This window comes from Nannospalax galili, unplaced genomic scaffold, assembly GCF_000622305.1.
Source record: "Nannospalax galili isolate Female #2095 unplaced genomic scaffold, S.galili_v1.0 scaffold284, whole genome shotgun sequence".
NCBI lineage: Eukaryota > Metazoa > Chordata > Mammalia > Rodentia > Spalacidae > Nannospalax > Nannospalax galili.
In genome coordinates, this window is record NW_008354281.1 from 1099795 (window position 1) to 1118541 (window position 18747).

Genomic DNA, 18747 nt, shown 5'->3' on the forward strand with positions numbered 1-18747 from the left:
AAAGGAAAGAAACAAAAGAATAACTCTATTCACATCAACTAATTTCAGGGCTAAAATATTTTCCAATATAAAAAAGTGTCACCAGGGCTGGAGAGATGGCTCAGCGGTTAAGAGCACTGACTGCTCTTACAGATGAAAAGCATATCTTGCTTATTACTTGCCTTTATGAGAGTTACTACTTCATGACTACATAAGCAGACACTTAATATTTTTAATGGTGGTACATGTTTTGAGGAAAATTTAGATTGCCTTGATAGTTGTGTGCTCTTTTATCTTCTAGACTCTCTAATTCTTGAGAAAAGACATAACTATATCTCATTCTTATGCCTAGCTTCTTCCCTAATTATTGTGAATAATAGAATGTTTCTGCCTACAGATATAAAATGAATTTATTTCTAGCCTTCTCTATCCAATACGGTGAGTTAAATATTCATGAGCCCAATGAGTTTTGGTCTAAATGTACACAGCTAATATTTTGATATCAGTCTCCTCTCTCCCTTGCTATGCCTATCAGTTCCTTATTTAACATGTGTCTCCAGAATTACTAAGGTCTATTTCCTACCTATACTTTGGTTTTTCATGATTTAACAAATCATTCTGAGCAATAAATTCCCCCTAGCTGTTGTTTTACAATGAAAAATGAATTACATTACAAAACTCTCAACAGTGTAGAATAATCAAAAGGTGCCCGAGAGAATTATAAGTCAAACTAGACTAAGTGTCACATTTGAAAAATAAAACAAGCACAAGTTGCATCTCAGAGGTGAGAATAATTAATTTTTAACAAAGAAATTAGGACTACATTGAAAGCAAAATTCAATTAGACAAGAACTCTAAGTAGGATTTCAACATGTAGAGATATAAAAGGATGTTGTCATACAGACACAAGAGAGATAGAGATAGAGATAGAAATAGAGATGGAGGAAGGGAGAGGGAGAGGGAGAGGGAGGGGGGAGAGAGGGAAGAAGGGAAGGAGGGAGGGAGAGGGAGAGGGAGAGACACGGGATGACACAGGTGCACTTGCATACATGTAGGCTAAACACTCAAACACATAAAATGAAAATAATAAATAAAAATATTTTTTAAAAAGTATCACCAAAAAAATTATCACTGTTGGGCTGAAGAGATGGCTCAGCAGTTAAGAACACTGGTTATTCTTGCAGAAGACCAGGGTTTGAATCCCAGCACCCACATTGCAGCTAACAACTGTCCATAACACCTCCAGTTCCAGGGGATCCGATAGCCTCTTCTGACCTCTGCAGGCATTGCACGACATGGGTACACTTATCTACATGCAGGCAATACACATAAAATAAAAATAATAAATAATTTTTTTTAAGTTTAAAAAAGACTAGAAAGATTCAGTCCAAGTTGCAAAAGACTATCAGTGGCAGACTATGCAGTCTTGTGGGGTGGTAGAGAACAGAATATTTAAGAAACAATAAAAACACAGTAGCTCAAGTGCTTTGGAAGTGGGAAGAGTAAATTGGAAAGTCCAAGAAGCTGAGTATGAATGAGCCACTTATTGGTTATTATAAAGCTAGATAAGCTACATTTTCTGTGTGATCATGCAACTGAATTGTTATAACAAGATTTGGAAAGTAATGAGAGCCTCTTGTAGTATTTCATTCTATATTCTAAAAGGATGTCACTGGTATTGGAGAGTCCAACTCACTTGTGAGACTGTTTATCTCTCCCCTGCTTCTGCCAGCTTTTTGTCATATGTTGTGAACCTCTGTTTTTAAGTTCATAAATTTTATCATCTTTATATCTTCTCAATATATTAGAATTACATGATGTTTATTTTTGTCTATTTTAGCATTTTCTACTGAAAATGTATGTTGTCTTATCTTTGAATAAGACACCCCAGCTCTCTAGCTCTCTATTAACTATTATATGTATGGAATGTTTTTCTTCATCTTTTTGCTTTCAAGCATCTGTGTCTTTGACTCTAAGGGGGAGGTTATTTTTAATAATATTTATTTATTCCTTGAAAATGTCATAATTTTTCCAATATATTTTGATCATATCTATCACTATTTCCCTTCAGCACCCCCTACTGCCCACACCCAATATTCCTCTCACCTTCATGTCTTCTGTTTTTATGGTTACTAATAACCCTGAGTCCAATTAGTGCTGCCTATATGCATACACATGTGTGGCTCATCCACTGGGACATGAGCAACCTACCATTGGCCCCTTCCTCAAGGAGAGTGGTACTGTCTCAGGGGATCCGCCCTCATCCATGCTGAAATTTTGACTGGCTTGATCTTGTGCAAGTCTTTCACAGATAACCACGACTGCTGTGTGTAGATGTGTGCAACAATTCCATCATGTCCGGAAGCCAACGTTTCATAACTTCTTTCCATCCTCCAGCTTTTACAATCTTTCTGCTTCCTCTTTCACAATGTTCCCTGAGCCTTGGAGTTTGATATAGATGACCCATTTGTAGCTGAACACTCACAGTTACTTATACGTGGTACTTTGACCAGTCACGAATCTCTGTATTAACGAGTACATATTGCAAAAAGAAGTGTCTCTGACCAAAGCTGAGAGCAGCACAAATCTCTGCATATAAACATAAATATTTTTGGAGTTTGACAGCATGTCTATTTAACAACACAGCAGTAGGTTTCCCTGTGGACCTAACATCTCCCCATTCATGAGCCTTTGGCCAGGTTTATAGTATCAGGCATGAAATCTTTCCTGTAAAGCAGGCCTTGTATCCAATCAGAAAGTGGTTGGTTACTTCCATAATTTTTATATGACTATTGTGCTGTGGGAAAATCTTGCCAGGAAGATTGCTATTGTAGCATGCAGGTTCCAGCACTGGGAAGGACCACTGATAACTTTTATCCCCCATCAGCCTGCATTGGACCTTCTGTCACTGTGTAAGCTAGCCAGCAGGGAGAGGGTTTCCTGATCAGTTCAAGATTGATGTGTCTTACACCCAATGTGAGTAGTGTCTTCAGCAATAACATCCTGTCATGTCGTTGTGGGCCTCTGCGTCTCCCTGACCCATAACTTGTAGGGAGGTAGCCCATACCTGGCACTGAGATTTTCATTTAATAATCCATATCTTCTGAGAGCAGCATTGTCCATAAATGTCCATGGTACTTCTGTTCACATCTGTACATATTATGCGTATTTTATTAGCTAAAATCTAGTGAATTTTCATAAGGCTTCTTTACACATCCTTAGCTTTGTTTAATCACCTTATACCCTCTCTTCTCCCCAGTCTCCCATCCCCACTTAAATCATTAATTCTGAGGATTCTCCCCTCTCCTTTCATGTTGCTTGTGCTTTATTCTCCCAATTAATTTTTTCCATATAGCTTTTTCACACATCCTGATTAAGTATTCAATTGCTCCCTCATTGTCCCACCCCCACTTCTCTCAATACTTGAATCCTGTCACTCCCAGTAGTCCCCAACAGTGCTCTCATCTTACCTATATTTACTATCTCCCCACTCTTAATATATCTGCTCCTAGGCCCATTTCTGGTTTCTTCATTTCCTCAAAAGAGTCTCTTACACACAGCACCACACAATTCTTTCCTTTGGACCAATTTTATTTAATTTACCTTTTCAGTTACTATTGTAAACAAAGGTCCTACTTCTGACATTTTGCCATTGTTATCTTTGTCTTTTAGGTTCATCTTCATGCCTTACTCCCTCCCTTACTGACATCTTTTGTATATAATTGGTATTTTGCAGTGTAACATTTTGATTCTTTTCTCATTTCCATTTTCACGTATCGTTATCTCAGTGGGTACCTAAGGATTCAATGAACTTATTTTGTAGCTTGGATTTCGGGTATCCTCCAAAAGTGCATGTATTAAAGGTTTGGACTCCAGCAAATGGCAGCAACGATAGCTGAAGGAACCCTTAAGAGATGAGCCCTCGTCACTGGAGTATGCCTTAGGAAAGAGTAGTGGGATGTCCGTTCTTCCTCTTGTCCCTCTTTCTGCTTCTTGGCCACCCTGAGGCGAACAGCTGTGCTATGTCTATACTTCTGGCTATGGTGTTCTCTGTCACAGACCCAAAGTAATGGACCAAGCAGCTGTGCACTGAAACTGTGAACCAAAAGAATTCTTTTCTCTTTAGAAACTAAGGTAGTATTTTGTAACTGTGGTGGAAACCCAATACACTTCATAAATTTATAAACATTTAGTTTGAATTAACAAGTTAGTTTCAATAAAATGTAAAATTTCTGCTTCTGTGTACTTCTGTTTCCTACTTTTCATGTGAGGGTTGCTACAGGTTAGGTCTTTGCATACTGTATGGTTATTAGCATAGATTTTTAGTTGCTATGTATTGCATTTGTATTTTAAATGATGCAGGGAACCAATACAGGAAATAGAAAGGTCATTTGGTTCATTCGGAATTGACTTCGGTGCAGGTTGAGCGATACGGATGTGGAAATCAGTTCTTTCAGGACTATTTGATAAAGAGAACTTTTGCTTTTTACAGATTAAATTTGTCCTTTGACAAATTTCACACATGTATATAACACATTCTAATTGCTCTTCCCCTTCCCCCTCTCATCTCCACTCATCTGTCATCACCTTTCCTCCCCACAAGTCACTTTCTCACATCATGTCTTTCATTTTGTTTAGTGACCCTCTGATTTTAACCAGGACTGCCAGTGTGACTAGAGTCTGGTGGGATTCTTAACAATTTATTATTCCATGTTTTACTGATTTCTTCCTTTCCTTATGTACCTCAGAAAATAGTTTTTAGAGATCTAATGACTTGTAAGGTAGATAACATTAACAAGAAAAGAAAGAGAAAACAAACTCATAAAAAGATGTCCATATAAGCTCAGTTTGTACCTTTTCCTGTGTCCTCATTCTAAACTTAAAACTTGAATAGTAAGATAAGCAATAAATATAATAATATTAAGTGACATTAAAATTTAGATTTGAAAATATTTATCAATGCACATTTTGTTTGTAATGTCAATATGTAATGTCCCATAAAGATAGTGAGAAATTATGTGAATAGAGGGAAATGCTAATAACTCACAAAAGAAAAAATTAACCATGTCCACAAAGAAGAACATTCTCACTGAGGTTAAATTTGAATTAGACATGTAATATCAAGTGTTCAATCAAATATACTATGTTCTTTTTGGTTTACAATATTTGATTAATTATAATTTCTTAAAATCAACTTTCAATCCTGAGACCTGAGACATAGATCTTACACTATTTCCTAAATCTGTATTTTATGTCCAATAGAAGAGAAACTTACAATAATTTATGAAAGCAAACATACATATAACAATGTCTGAAATATAATTTCGGATATGACAGATGATTGTTTATCAGGTATAACAATTCAGAGACTATCTCAGACTTTCAATGGCTTAACACCACAAATATTGAACTCCTTAAAGCCAGTATGGGTTGTTGAGGGGGAGGTATACAAGTTCTGCTATGTGCACTCAGAGATCAAGTACTTTATCATCTTTCTTTCCCTCATCTAAACCAATGAAATTTTGACTTGATTCATGGATAGAAAGAGATTAAAAGAGTGAAAGTTAGAAGAGAACTTTCTATGGCCAGTCCTGGAAGAGCCTTACCACTCCTCTCCTAGTTTATTGGTCCAAATTCAAATTATCATATTTATTAGGAGAGTCAGGAAAAGATATTTGGTCAGATTGTTCCTGGAAGAAGGGTAACAAACAAACAAAGACATTAATGAACACTGAATGAGTTTAAACAGTGGCTAAAAGAAAATTAGGTATATGACTGAATAGAAATCTTTGGAATAGAGCTCATTTCTGGAATATAACCATGTAAGAATGAGTGAGTAAAGATACTATCAAGTAAAAATGTGCAATTGTAGAGGCAATAACTGTTTTAAATTTAAAATGATCCTGAAAATTAGAACAAAGCATTTTAATGGGAAATTTGACAAAAACCACAACACAATTAAAAGCAACCACCCAGTAAGGAATTACTAGTGTCAAGTTGAGAACAAAACAATTTAAGAACAACGATGGTGAAATATATTCAGAGGCTGATGGTTGCTAACAAAAACTTTATTAATGATATAATTCATTCCATAGTTTAAGTAATGCTACTTTGCATTTGTTTTTTGTGCTAGAGTAAAAAATGAATAAATAATCACTCTAGTTTCCAATCAAGTTTTCATTTAGATGGGAAATTATATAGCTCATTAAATTATAAACGAAAAGAGAGTGCAATTAGACTTTCCTTGACTGGCTAAAAAAATTAGGCGATTATATAACAGAGGTGTTTTGACAAGATCAATATAGAAGCATGCCTTTCATTTTTACAATGTGCTTAGTTATATCAAGCCACACTTGATCTCTACTGTGATTACATGTTGTTTTTTGGGGGGGGGGGATGAATTTATTAATTACACAAAATATGGAGTTTCCTTGTGCCATTTTTTATACTTGCACAAGCCACACTTGATCTCTACTGTGATTACATATTGTTTTTTTGGGGGGGATGAATTTATTAATTACACAAAATATGGAGTTTCCTTGTGACATTTTTTATACTTGCATATATTGGATTATACTGACCAGCCCATTAACCTTTGTCTGCCTTCCCTCCCTCTTCCCCTTATTCCCCTTCACAGATAGTCGGTGTTCTACTTTCTTGAGGACAGGTTTGTGTAATTCAAGGATTTGAAGGCTGCAAGTTCAAGAGCAACTGTCCTCATGGATCGGGCCTCTGCAGAGGAGCTCAAGCACGCAGCACCCAGGACAGAAGACTGTGTGAGAGAGAAGATCCCAGGGGGCATCAGAAACTAGAGCCAAGAGAGGAGCCAGCAAGACCTCCTGCTAGGTCCCAGGGCTTAAGGTCCTGCACCTCAGTGTGGACACACAGAGGACAGAGCTTCCAAACAGGCTTGTCCAGCCTTCTGACACTGCAACAAGATGTTGTCCCCACACATTCACCTTGAGAACACAATTGAGGTTTTAAAGTCACAGGAAAATCTCACAGTGTTTTAAGCAAGTTTGCAGTTTTGTGCTGGGCTGCATCCCCAGTTGTCTCAGAGCATATTTGGATGCTGGCATGGGAACGCAGGGTCCCGAAGAGGGGTTCATGGATCTGATACGGACCATATAAGTTTATGGCAACAGGATCCATACAGTCGGTGATAGGAGCAGCAGGCCAGCTTGCTTCCCTCAGGAATGGTACACAGTGATGGTGTACATAGAACTGGCATTTTTCAACCTTAAGAAGGAGGAACCACACTGAGGAAGACTCCAGTCTCATCCTCCAGCAGCAGCAGGGAGGGTGCTGGGGTCTCCCAGGCGCCATGGCTGCAGGATCAGTTTTGAAGACCTCAGGGAAGTCAGCAGGAGGCCTGGCTGCTTGGAGAGAAACCTGAGCTCCTGCCCTGGGGTCATTCTTGACCCATGAAGACCTTGGTCAGAGAGCAGACAAGCACAAGGCTGCTACACTCAGAAAGGGTTACTCCTGCCGGGCATGGTGTGGTCACTCACACCTTTAATCTCAGCACTCAGAGGCAGAGGCAGAGGCAGGCGGATCTCTGTGAGATGGAGGCAAGTCTGGTCTCCATAGCGCGCTCCAGGCCGGCTGGGGCTACAAGGAGACCCTGTCTCAGAAAACCAAAGCAAAACAAAACCAAAATAGAAAACCCAAATAAAAATTGAGATGAATGAAAAATGTCAAGGCAAGTGAATTGAATTTGGTTGGACATAAACGTTTTATTTCGTAGAAAAGGGACGAAAAACAGTTGTTTTGTCTTCATTAGAAGATGCGTTTTTCTTCCTTGAGTGTGTGCGCGGAGTAGCCGGGCAGAAAAGGGAAGCTGAAGAGACGGCCCTCAACTGCGGGTGCTGGGAACCGAGCTCTTATTTTTTGGTTGTTAGCAGGAGGCTTTAAAGGCCAAGCTGTCCCCCACATTGTGGTTCTCAAGTAGTGAGCGGTTATGACGTAATGCCATTCCTATTGGCTGTCCATACTCTCAAGAACGCCAACTTTAACTGAGACGCCAGCATTTGAAAACCCCTCAAGTCTGTGCAGGGAGCGTTTCCGGTCCCACAGCTGTTGGTTTTGGGTGTGCAGGACTGGAGCAGAGGAGCTGGAGGGGCTGGCGGCTGAGGAGGCGAGATTGGAGAGAGGGGGCCCCTGTGGTGCCGAGGGAAAAAAAAGTATGTAGTCCAGGCTGGCCTCGAACTCCAAATCCTCCTGCCTTTGCCTCCTTCAGCATATCCTACGGGTGAGCACCACCAACACCAGCGAACAACGTGGTAGTTGAAGCTCTAGTCAATATTTGTACTGATGATGCAATTGGTCTCGCCCCTCCCCCTTCCTGTCTCTCCCTCCTGGGCAGGTGTAGGTAGCTGCAAGCCGTGCTTCCTGACTGGGCCCGAAACTCACAATCACCACCTCCTTGGGTTCACACTGCACACACACACACAGTCTCACACATATTACACCACACACAAACTCACCATACACACACATCACACCCTCATACCCAGAAACTACACACATACACATATGCACATTCACACATATCAAACATACACACACGCACACACACCACACACTCACTCCTACCCCACGCACTCACACTAACACACAGTCACACATACCACATACACACATTTCCGCCACAGACATACTAACACACATCACACACTCAGACATTCACACACACACACTCACATGCCCATACACAATCACACGGAAACACCAAGGAAAAGCCACCAGGGACTCCCACAGGCCCAGGTCTCTGCTTTCATCCTGAAGCTCCCTCCTCCCAGGTCTCTGCCCTTAAGCCCACGCATGAATCCCCGTGTCTACACACGTGGACTGCCCTGTCTACAAGCGTGGATCACCAGTGTCTACTCTGCTCTTCCTTGTTCTTCACTGTCTCTTTGAATGTTTACTCTGCTTTGTATTTTCTAGAACCGGACACCACGTGGCAGACAGCAGAACTGCTTCCTGTCCTCTGTCCCTCCAGTGTTGGGGACACTTCTTTGTCCTGTGTCCTCACAGCCTAGATGGAGACAGTAGTTCACAGAGGATATGTCTGTCCCTAGGACAACATCTGACTTCGGACTCTGTCTATATCCCCGATTCATTTTCAATGACCTGGGATTCTTCTCTGCCAACAATTCACAGATTTGATTTTACATGATATTCCAAAGTTCTTTCATATTTCTTTTGTGTATTAAAAAAATGATTTTCTTTGATTGAGTGGTCCAGTTTTTTATTTTGTCTTCCGATATTCTGTCTTCTGTTTGATCCATTCTATTGGAAGCTTTTCCAGTGAGTCGATTAATTGGGTTATTGAATTGCTCAATTCTATCTTCATTTGACCTGGAGTTTTCTTTAGTGTTTCTATCTCTCTAGTGAATTTTCTGGATTTTGTTGGTTATTTCATTCATTTGTTTGTGTTTTCTTTAGCATGTTTGAATTTTTATTTTATTTTTTAGTCTTTTTATGCATGAGAGTGTTTTCCCTGCATGTATATGTGAACCCATGTTGTGCAATGCCCATGGAGGTCAGAAGAGAGCATTGGTAGGGTGAACTGAATCCAGGTCCTCTGCAAGAGCAGCCAGTGCTTATAAATGCCACTAAACCCCATCTCCAGCTCTTGTTTGTGTTTTCTTGAACTTCCAGGGTCTACACCTGTTCTCTTTACATTCATCCAGTTGTTCATGTCTTATTTAAACTTCTTCAGTTCTTCATGTTTCTAATTCTTTTATTTAAAAAAATTTTTCTTTTATTCATTTATTCATACATGTAATTTTTTTAACTTTTACAAAAACTTTACTGAGAATTTCATACATACATATAAGGTGTTTTGATCAAATCCATGCCCACTCCCTCCCCTCCAACATTCCCCCCTCTGAAGAGGTAACCCTAAAATCTTTTAAGGATTAGATACAAGCTCCCAAATACTTTTGACATTTTTGGCTTTTCTCTTTCACATCTCCTATTCATGATTCAAGGACTTTTCCCCTTAGAGACAAGAGGAGTTATGCAATTTGGGAGTCTTTTAGATAGACCCACTGAAGGGGTACTCCAATTGTCTTACCCTGTGTCCCTGTTCAGCATGGGAGAAGCCAGAGCGGTCTGTGTCCTGATTCCCTATTGGCAACTTGGGTAACCTCTTCAGAAGATGGTGTGATAAGAATAGGAGGTAGGAATTGGCTAGGCAGTTAGGGTAAAAGGACCGCAAAGAAATGTAGCCAGTTTCTTGGCTAAAAGTTCAAATGTCCTTGGGCCTGTTAGCAACATAATCTGTTCCAAAGGCCAAAAATGTCACATGTTGTTGTTTTTAAACACTTTTTATTGATTCTTTGAGAATTTTGTACAATATGTTTTGATCATATGCAGACTCCTTCCCCTATCTCCACCTCTATCCTATTATCCACCCTCTGACTTCATGTTCTCTATTATTATTTTTCTTTATTTAAAGACCTATTGAGTCTAATATGTTTCTAGATGTTCTTGGGTGTGGGCCCATCCCTTGGAGTCCTGTCAACCCTCCAGGTGTATCAAATCCTTAGAGAAAATTGAGTACATATGATGCAGTGTGCGTGTGTGTGTGTGTGTGTGGTGTTTGTGTGTGTTAAATTAAAAGTAGAAGCCACACAATGAATAGTTTTGGTATTCCTCTGTCATTAATCACCCGATTCCAAGATAGGACGCCAGTAAAGACCCCTTCTCACTAGCTTATTCTCCATCCTCCTAGAGATTGCCTTTACAAATAATCACATTTAGTTAGGAGCTTATTGTTTCCTTACATCTGATATTGTATAACACATTGTATTCTGTACTTCGTTCTCATTAAATATTTTTCTACATCAATACAAATAGAACTTCCTTATTCTCTCCCCTGCCTTTTCCTGGAAAAGCTTATAGAAACTAGTTAGAAACAAAGACAATTAAAAAACCAAAAGGAGCACATGGTTTCTGTTGTGCAGGTTGCCCTCCAACTCATGGAAATCCTCTTACCTTAGCTACCCGAGTGCTGGGATTATAGGCATGATTCATCTCATGCGGTTCAATCTTGGTTATCCCACCCTTTCTCCAAACTCTCTACGTAGAGGAGAATGACCTTCAACATCTGATATCTCCTGCCTCTACCTCCCAAGTGCAGTGCTGGAATTACAATTGTATGTGCCACCACACCCAGATCATGCTGTGCTAGGGAGATTCAACCCAGGACTGCCTGCATGCTAGGCAAAAAGTCTACAGAGGGTCATTTGAATGTAGACAAGTGATAGTACCTATTCATAATATATAACTTGAAACAAAAAATATACAAAAGGAAAAAAATTCTGAGAGTTTTTGTTTCATAAAAAAATGTAGCTGTCTCAGACTGGCCTGGAACTCATTATTGTAGTCCTAACTGGTCTCAAATTTATAATCGTTTTACCTCAGACTAGTGAAGCCTAGACTCATGTATCAAAACACCTGGCTTTAAAGCTGTATTTAAATGTTAACTAAATTCACTACCAGTCAATTGTACAATAACACTCTACCTTCCAATACACTATTTTCTCAATAAAGGCTATTCCTTGGAGCCCTACGATTTAAGTTATAATCAGCTAAATTAGATTGCTAATAAATTAAACTCTTGCTTCTCTATATGCTAATAGTTTTGTGTAAAAATATGCTATTCTTGAAACACAACTATTTTTTATTTATTATGTACATTCTTTGGAAACTAATGAAACTACAAACCTAACACATTTCTTATCTGTGCATAAAATAAAAATCACCTCTGATTTTAAACTTTTAATTACTGGTTATTCTTATTTAGTGCTACATTATTCTTTGCAAAAAAGAAAATTGCTCTTTTAATTATTATGCCTGTCTAACATCCCATTTTCAGAACATATAATTTAATTGTTACAGTCATGAATATTCATAAATGATTTTAGGATTCAATATCATGTGTTATGGCTATCAGAAAACCCCAGTTTCTTTTTATTGGCATGAGTTCAACTGATGTTCATCTTTCCAATATTCTCCTGATCACCTTTGCTACTTGGGACTTTTTCTTTGGTCTATTATTATCTTCTTTAGGTCTGAGTTTGATGAATTCTTTTCTGTTTGTCTGTGACAAATCCAACTATCGAGACACTTGCGTAGTTTTCTAAGACTTCAGCTTTGTGAACTGCTTCTCATAATGTGTCTAGAACTTTACTCTGGTGCTCCATCTCACTATTGCATCTCTAGCTGCAGTGAGACTAATACTCCAAGTCTTAACTAAAGCAACACCATCATGCAACCAGCTGCCATTTAGCTTTCCCATGTTCTAGATTGCAACAGACAAGCCATCCTTCCAGTGGTCAAACTGTTTACTGAGACTATCAGAATTCCTAGTAAGTTCAGGGTGAGTACACATTCAACATTCAACTTTCCCAAAGTGTAGTTTTCCCCATACTGTTGTTGTATAAGCCTGAAGTCAACTCTACTACTTCAAAACCAGGTAGCACTTTACACTCAGGTTTGCATTAACTCTGCCGTTGACTAAGAGTCATGTTAATAGGTGCTTGATAAATGGGAGGCTGGCCATTTCTAGAAAATGCAGTTATCTGTGGCCATTTGCCACTCTGCAACTGACCTCTAATAAACTCTTTTTATTCATCAAGATGAGCATGTATGAGTGATTCTTGGGCTCTTGGTAACATCCCAGTTTGGGGGCAGATGTCCATTTTGTATCTTCCCAGAAAAGTCACAACACCAGACTCTCTTTCTCCTCTGTCATTTCCTTTGCTACCATCAAATCTGCATTTTCCAAGGATCTCACCCCATCTTCTTTCTAACAGCTGTAAAGCATCAATTTCCTGCTGAAAAGATACTTGGGTGATCTTTGTGTTGTTATAGATGATAGATTATTTTATACCTATATGAGTTTATTTGTATGATAATTCCGCTAACTGGGGTTGATATTCAAGAAACTACATATAATTTTGATAGATAGTATCAAATCTTCTCCATGGGCAGTCCACTTACAAGGCATAAGAGTACTTTAAGTACGTTTTTATTTAGCTTTTCTAGTGTAGTCTAAAACCTTTTCTTATAAAAAAACACAATGCATTGGTCTAGTTTGCTTTCCTGGAACCCAGACTTCAATTCCTAGTATTAACTTTCACAAGATAAAGAGAATGGATGATTCAATATTATGAGACATTAAAAACTCAAGATAATCCTGGATTTATCTGGTTGTCATAAAAAATAAGGATGTGGCTCAATTTCTAGGATTCTGTCAAATAGAACCAATTTGAATGGGCTCTTCCCAGACATGTACCAATTTAAATGGACAACCTAAATCGTGTAGCTGCTCACCTCTGTCAGTCTAGTGTCAACTTCCTTGACAAGGATCAAATAATATATCCATATTCTAACAATGGTACCATGACTTACTGGATGGTGCTGCCAACATTCAGGGTGAGTCTTCCCCACTGAGTAAATCATCTTTGAAACTGCCCCCACAAACACACCCAGACGCATATACCAGGTGAATCAGCTTGACGGTCAAGACCTCTCCCTTGGTCTATAAATGGGCATAGTCAGAACTGCATCTCCCATCTTTTTATTCTTGCTATAGTGTCTAACATGAGCCTTTTGGATTACCCTATTCTTTGCCTAGACAGCCAGTTCTTCCTAGAATGACTATGCATTTCGTAGTAGATGTGTTCTTCTATGGTTAAGTATGAAAGGTCAATCTTATTTGTTTCTCCAGATTACTTGTCTCTCTGTAACTTCTCCTAGCCTGTACAATTTGTTGACTTTGATCTACTTCTTTTCAGTCACAGTACACAAACCAGTACTTGAACTGTCCTAATTTTACCTTAAGATTAAAACCTGTATCTGTGATTTTGTTTCCCAGCCCATTTTTGGTTCTTGCCCTGTGGCTGTTCTTTCTTGTCTATTCTCTGTTCTTCAGCTATCTGTCATTGACTTCCCAACCATAAACATGATCACATTTCTACCACTAAACAAAACAACAGGAATCATTCCCCTGTCCCTTGTAGAAAGACTGGAAATCTGTATCTTAACTCCACATCTCCTTTAGGTGTTCCTTTGCTTTCCCTACCCCCCTAACCAGCCTCCTTGATTGACTGATTGGCATTCAGTATTCCTTCCTCCTTACTTCTACAACTTGCCCATTCACTGCAGTTTGGCTTGGGCTCCCACTGCTTCAATAAATATTTTTCAGAACATAGCCTCAAAGTTACCATGCCTGTCAGATTCAGTGGGGTTGCATCATACTTGACATCATCAGCATTTGGCAATCTTGAGTATTTCCGTTGTGCGACTCTCAGGTCTTCTTCCCCCAGTTCTCTTCCTACAATTTCTTCCTGGTTTCCTTAGTAGGATCTTTTCCCCCTTCTCCCTTTCCATATACACGTTTTCAGGTCCCTTGCTATTCATCATCTATACACCCTGTATAATTGTTGTCTGCATTCTATGATTTTAACTACTAATCTTATCTCCAAAGAATCTCTTTGGTGTGTCAAAGTGCGTATTAGTTGATTACATGATGAATATATCTGCCAAAGGGTGTTTGTCTCTATGTAAACACTTCAAAATCAGGATCTAATATGTCACTCAGAATCTGTTCCTTTCTTATCGTAATCACAATGTCAATAAACCTAAAGTCTAGGAATTATTCAGTTTTTCAGGAATCTTGACATCCTCATTAAATAGTAACAATGATCAATTCTCTTAGTTTTATTGTTATAATATTTATAGTTTTGCCATTCTCTTTATTTAGTCAAAACCAGAGAGAGGAATGTCCTCTAAACTTTCATTTCTGTCATAAGACACTTTCTTCTCAATGTTGTAAAATATCATACAAAAGGAATTTAATATTTCATGTTGTTCTTTGCCCATAGACCTTCTCTATTGACAGAAGACATTTGCTTTATTTTTTACTGTTGAAAATCAGTATGGCTCATTTCTCTAATCATGTTGAAGAAAGCCAGATGAAATCCAGAACAGTTGTTCCTTATCAGTAAACAACACATTAATTATTTCAGTATGATTACAAGCAATACAATGCATTCAGTTAAATTTGGTTTTTAGATAAACAGCTAAATGTTTTAATATAAATTTTCTCATGTATTACTTAGGACATACATTAAAAACATGTTTATTTTATATTTAAAATTCAAATTTAACATCAACTAAGGTTGTTAAATCTGGAAGCTATTCCTAGTCAAAAATCAAAAAAAAACAAGATTGATGTAATCCATCATTAATGACCTGCTAACATGAATTGTTACACAAATTCCAGTTCCTGAAAATCCTCCTACTCCCATGATCTAGGACATTAGGCAGACCTTCACAGAAACCAGTCTACATACTTTGAGACCGCATGCAGAATCCTTCCTAAAAGGCCACCTGAGTTCTCACAGCCTGTCCAAATCTAACTTCATGTGCCGGCTCCTGAACTGTTCAAGGCACCACACAAAATTCTTTCTGCCAGGCTCTAGAAGAGGTCTCCATTTTCTCAGTTTGGGGATCACTTTACAGCACTGCAGAAAGAACTGAATATATACAAGATTTGCTCTAACTAGTAGGACTAGACAAAGGCTGAGCTAGTTCCAAAATACACTCTCTGTTCCCTTGCTCCCTAGTGTTCTCTTCTGTTCTAGAAAAAAATGTATGTTTTCTTATACACGTAGGAATGTTTATTGAAACAGTATTTTTTAATTTTCAAAAATTATTATTATTATTTTGTGTGTATGAGTGTACGTATGTGAATGAATGTTGCCTGCAGGTATGTAAGCCTATCTGGGTTGAGCAGTGCTCACAGAGCTCAGAAGAGGGCATTGGATCCCCTGGAGCAAGCGTTACACATGGTTGTTATCTACTATGTGGGTGCTGGGAATCAAACCCTGATCCTCTACAAAAGTAGTCAGTGCTCTTAATTGCTGAACCATCTCTCCATTCCTGAGACAGTATGTTTTAAAATCAGGGTGCTAATGCTATTAAGAAGAGTTTTTAGCTTCATTAGTACAATATAACTTTTTCCAGCAGAACCATCCAATCCCCACAAATGATTTTTTGTTTTGTTTTGTTTTGTTTTGTTTTGTTTTGTTTTGTTTGAGATAGGTCTCCATGTAGTCCCAGCTGTCCTAGAACTAGCTATGTAAACCAAGCTGGCTTCAATCTCACAGAGATCTGCCTACCTCTGCCTCCCAGGTGACGGGATTAAAGGTATGAGCGACAGGGCCCAGCCCCAAAACTGACTTCTTCAAAGCTATAATTCTAACATAAATAAAATGCATAGTGTTCTCTGAGATGTCCCAAGAACCACAAATTATGAGTCTACTTTTTCCATTAGATAAATGAATGCAGTTTTGTTGAAAATGCATTCTGGAGTTAGAGGTCAGATACTTTAAAGTGCAGCTAACATGTATACTAAACAGCGTGTGGACAGTTTTCTATTCTGAGCAAGGCTCTTCTCTCTTCAGAAAGTTTAAGGGGACATTTTGGAAAGAAGGGGTTCAGCAGAAGTAGAAAGGAGATAAGGGAGGATAATGGGGAGTGAATCTAATCAAAGTCATATGAGTGTATGTGTACATGTGTGTACATGTGCGTGAATGTTGTATAAATTGTGAATAAATAAAAAAATTATACTTAAAAATTATGGTGGCGGAGGCAGGCAGATCTCTGTAAGTTCGAGGCCAGCCTCGTCTACATAGCAAGTTCCAGGTCAGCTGGGGCTACAAGGAGACCCTGTCTCAAAAAGACCAAAAAAAAAAAAATTATGACCTTTAAGGGAATTCTAACTCCGTATTTTACATGTCTCAAATATTTACGGAAATTCAAACCAATTATTTCTCAAAACAATTCAGTTGTTTCTTATCCTTTTCTTCATAGTGTAAAACTGCCTTCCCACTCTCCTCATCAATATGTAGACGCTTCAGAGAATTAGTCTCTTCTCATTCCATTGGCTTTTCTCATGACATTATGTATTGAGCAGTCTTTGACCCATTCCTCTTTTTCTTTTTCCCTCCCTCCCTCCCTCATCCCTCCCTCTTCTCCTTCCCTCCTCCTCCTCCTCCTTTCTCTCTCTCTCTCTCTCTCTCTCTCTCTCTCTCTCTCTCTCTCTCTGGTCTCCCATACACCCAGATATCCTACGGAGCTGATCCTAAGTCGGTAGTGTCCACATGCTTTGTTGGTGATTGCAGAGGGAGACTGAGAACTTCCACATGTTAAAAATTTGAAAACTCACTGAATTCTTAATCTTGTTTTCCAATACATTTTAATTGAATCATCAATCTGAATTTGGAAGAAAATAAAAGGTACCTACCACCTATCCTGGAATTGCCTTGTTAGGCTGACTTAAAAAAAAAAAGAACTATTAAAGATTTTATGTTAAGGAGAATCTTGGTCTCTTTAGTTATGCCTCACTCAGAAACTGGGGATTTAGAACAATTAAGAAAAACTCATTTGAATCATATTATAATCTAGGGGAAGATGAGGATCCAGGATTAGAACAGATTTGATTGGCACCATTCTTCATGTGTATAAAGAAGGGAAAATTTGGTCATGTCCAAATGGAACCTTTGTTTTGAAATGGGACAAAGAATTTCTTTTTTTCCTTTTCTCCCTTCTTCCTTCTCTCTCTTTCCTTCCCTCTTTTCCTTTCTCCCTCTCTCTCCCTCCCTCCCTCTCTCCCTTTTCCTTCTTCCTGTATATATTCTTATTGTGTTTATTGCACGAAATAATGAGTTTCATTGTGACATCTTCATACATATTTAATATACTTTGATCACATTCATCCCCTTAAGTTGACCTACGTGTTTCTCATTTATCTGTTATAACACAAACTTTGTATTTTTATTATATATTAAGGCTCAGATACATAATTCTTTTTAAATAAGATATTACAGAAAGTGACCCAGTGGGGTGCTGAACACAGGTCTATCTTACTCCTTCTCTTCATACAGACCAACCCAAGGATAGAAAAAAAATGCCAAGTGTCTCCAGAGGACTTAGTACAGCTAGGCTGTAGGAAAAGATCCCCACAATGCTTAATTTGTATCAGTAATTTATTAATAATTTTAACACTAAAAAAGGACAGTTATAATGAGGGAAATACTTAGCCATATGTTTTGAAGTTATATTGAAGTGTTAGTAATGAAAGTATTTTAAAAGTTGGAGAAAGTTAGTAAAACAAGTTTTTAAAAGCATCCTTTGCGTTTCTTTTCCAGACTGGTTCCTTTGTAAGAACAGTATGTAGCTCCTGACACCATGTGGCTGCTCAGCATACTGCGTTTACCTCCTTATCAGGAGGAACAATGTAATCAAATGAATGCATATTGCAGATGCATTGTTTCATTTGTTGTTAGTTGACTAAGTTACTAGTAACAACTGGAGCTTATTTTAAGGGGCACTAGTAGGTGGTTATTAATTTCTTGATGCCTGCATTTTAAACATTTGTTACAAGTAGGAAGAAATAATCACTTTTTTAGAGTCTTCACAGAGAATCAGTAGTTTGTTTGATTCATTTTGAACTGATATTATAACATGAAAATTAAGAAACCCTGGCTTGACATCAAATAAACCTGGTTCCCTCTACTTTCTTCAGCCGCTTCCTGTTTCTGAGGCTTCTTCCAGCTACAGATCACATTTATACCAGAGACACACATCTAAGACATGGATGTCTTCTCAGCCTCTGACTGCTGCAGCAGCAGCTGGGAGTTGTTACTGATGCCCAGAGAGAGATGAGAGAGAGAGAGAGAGAGAGAG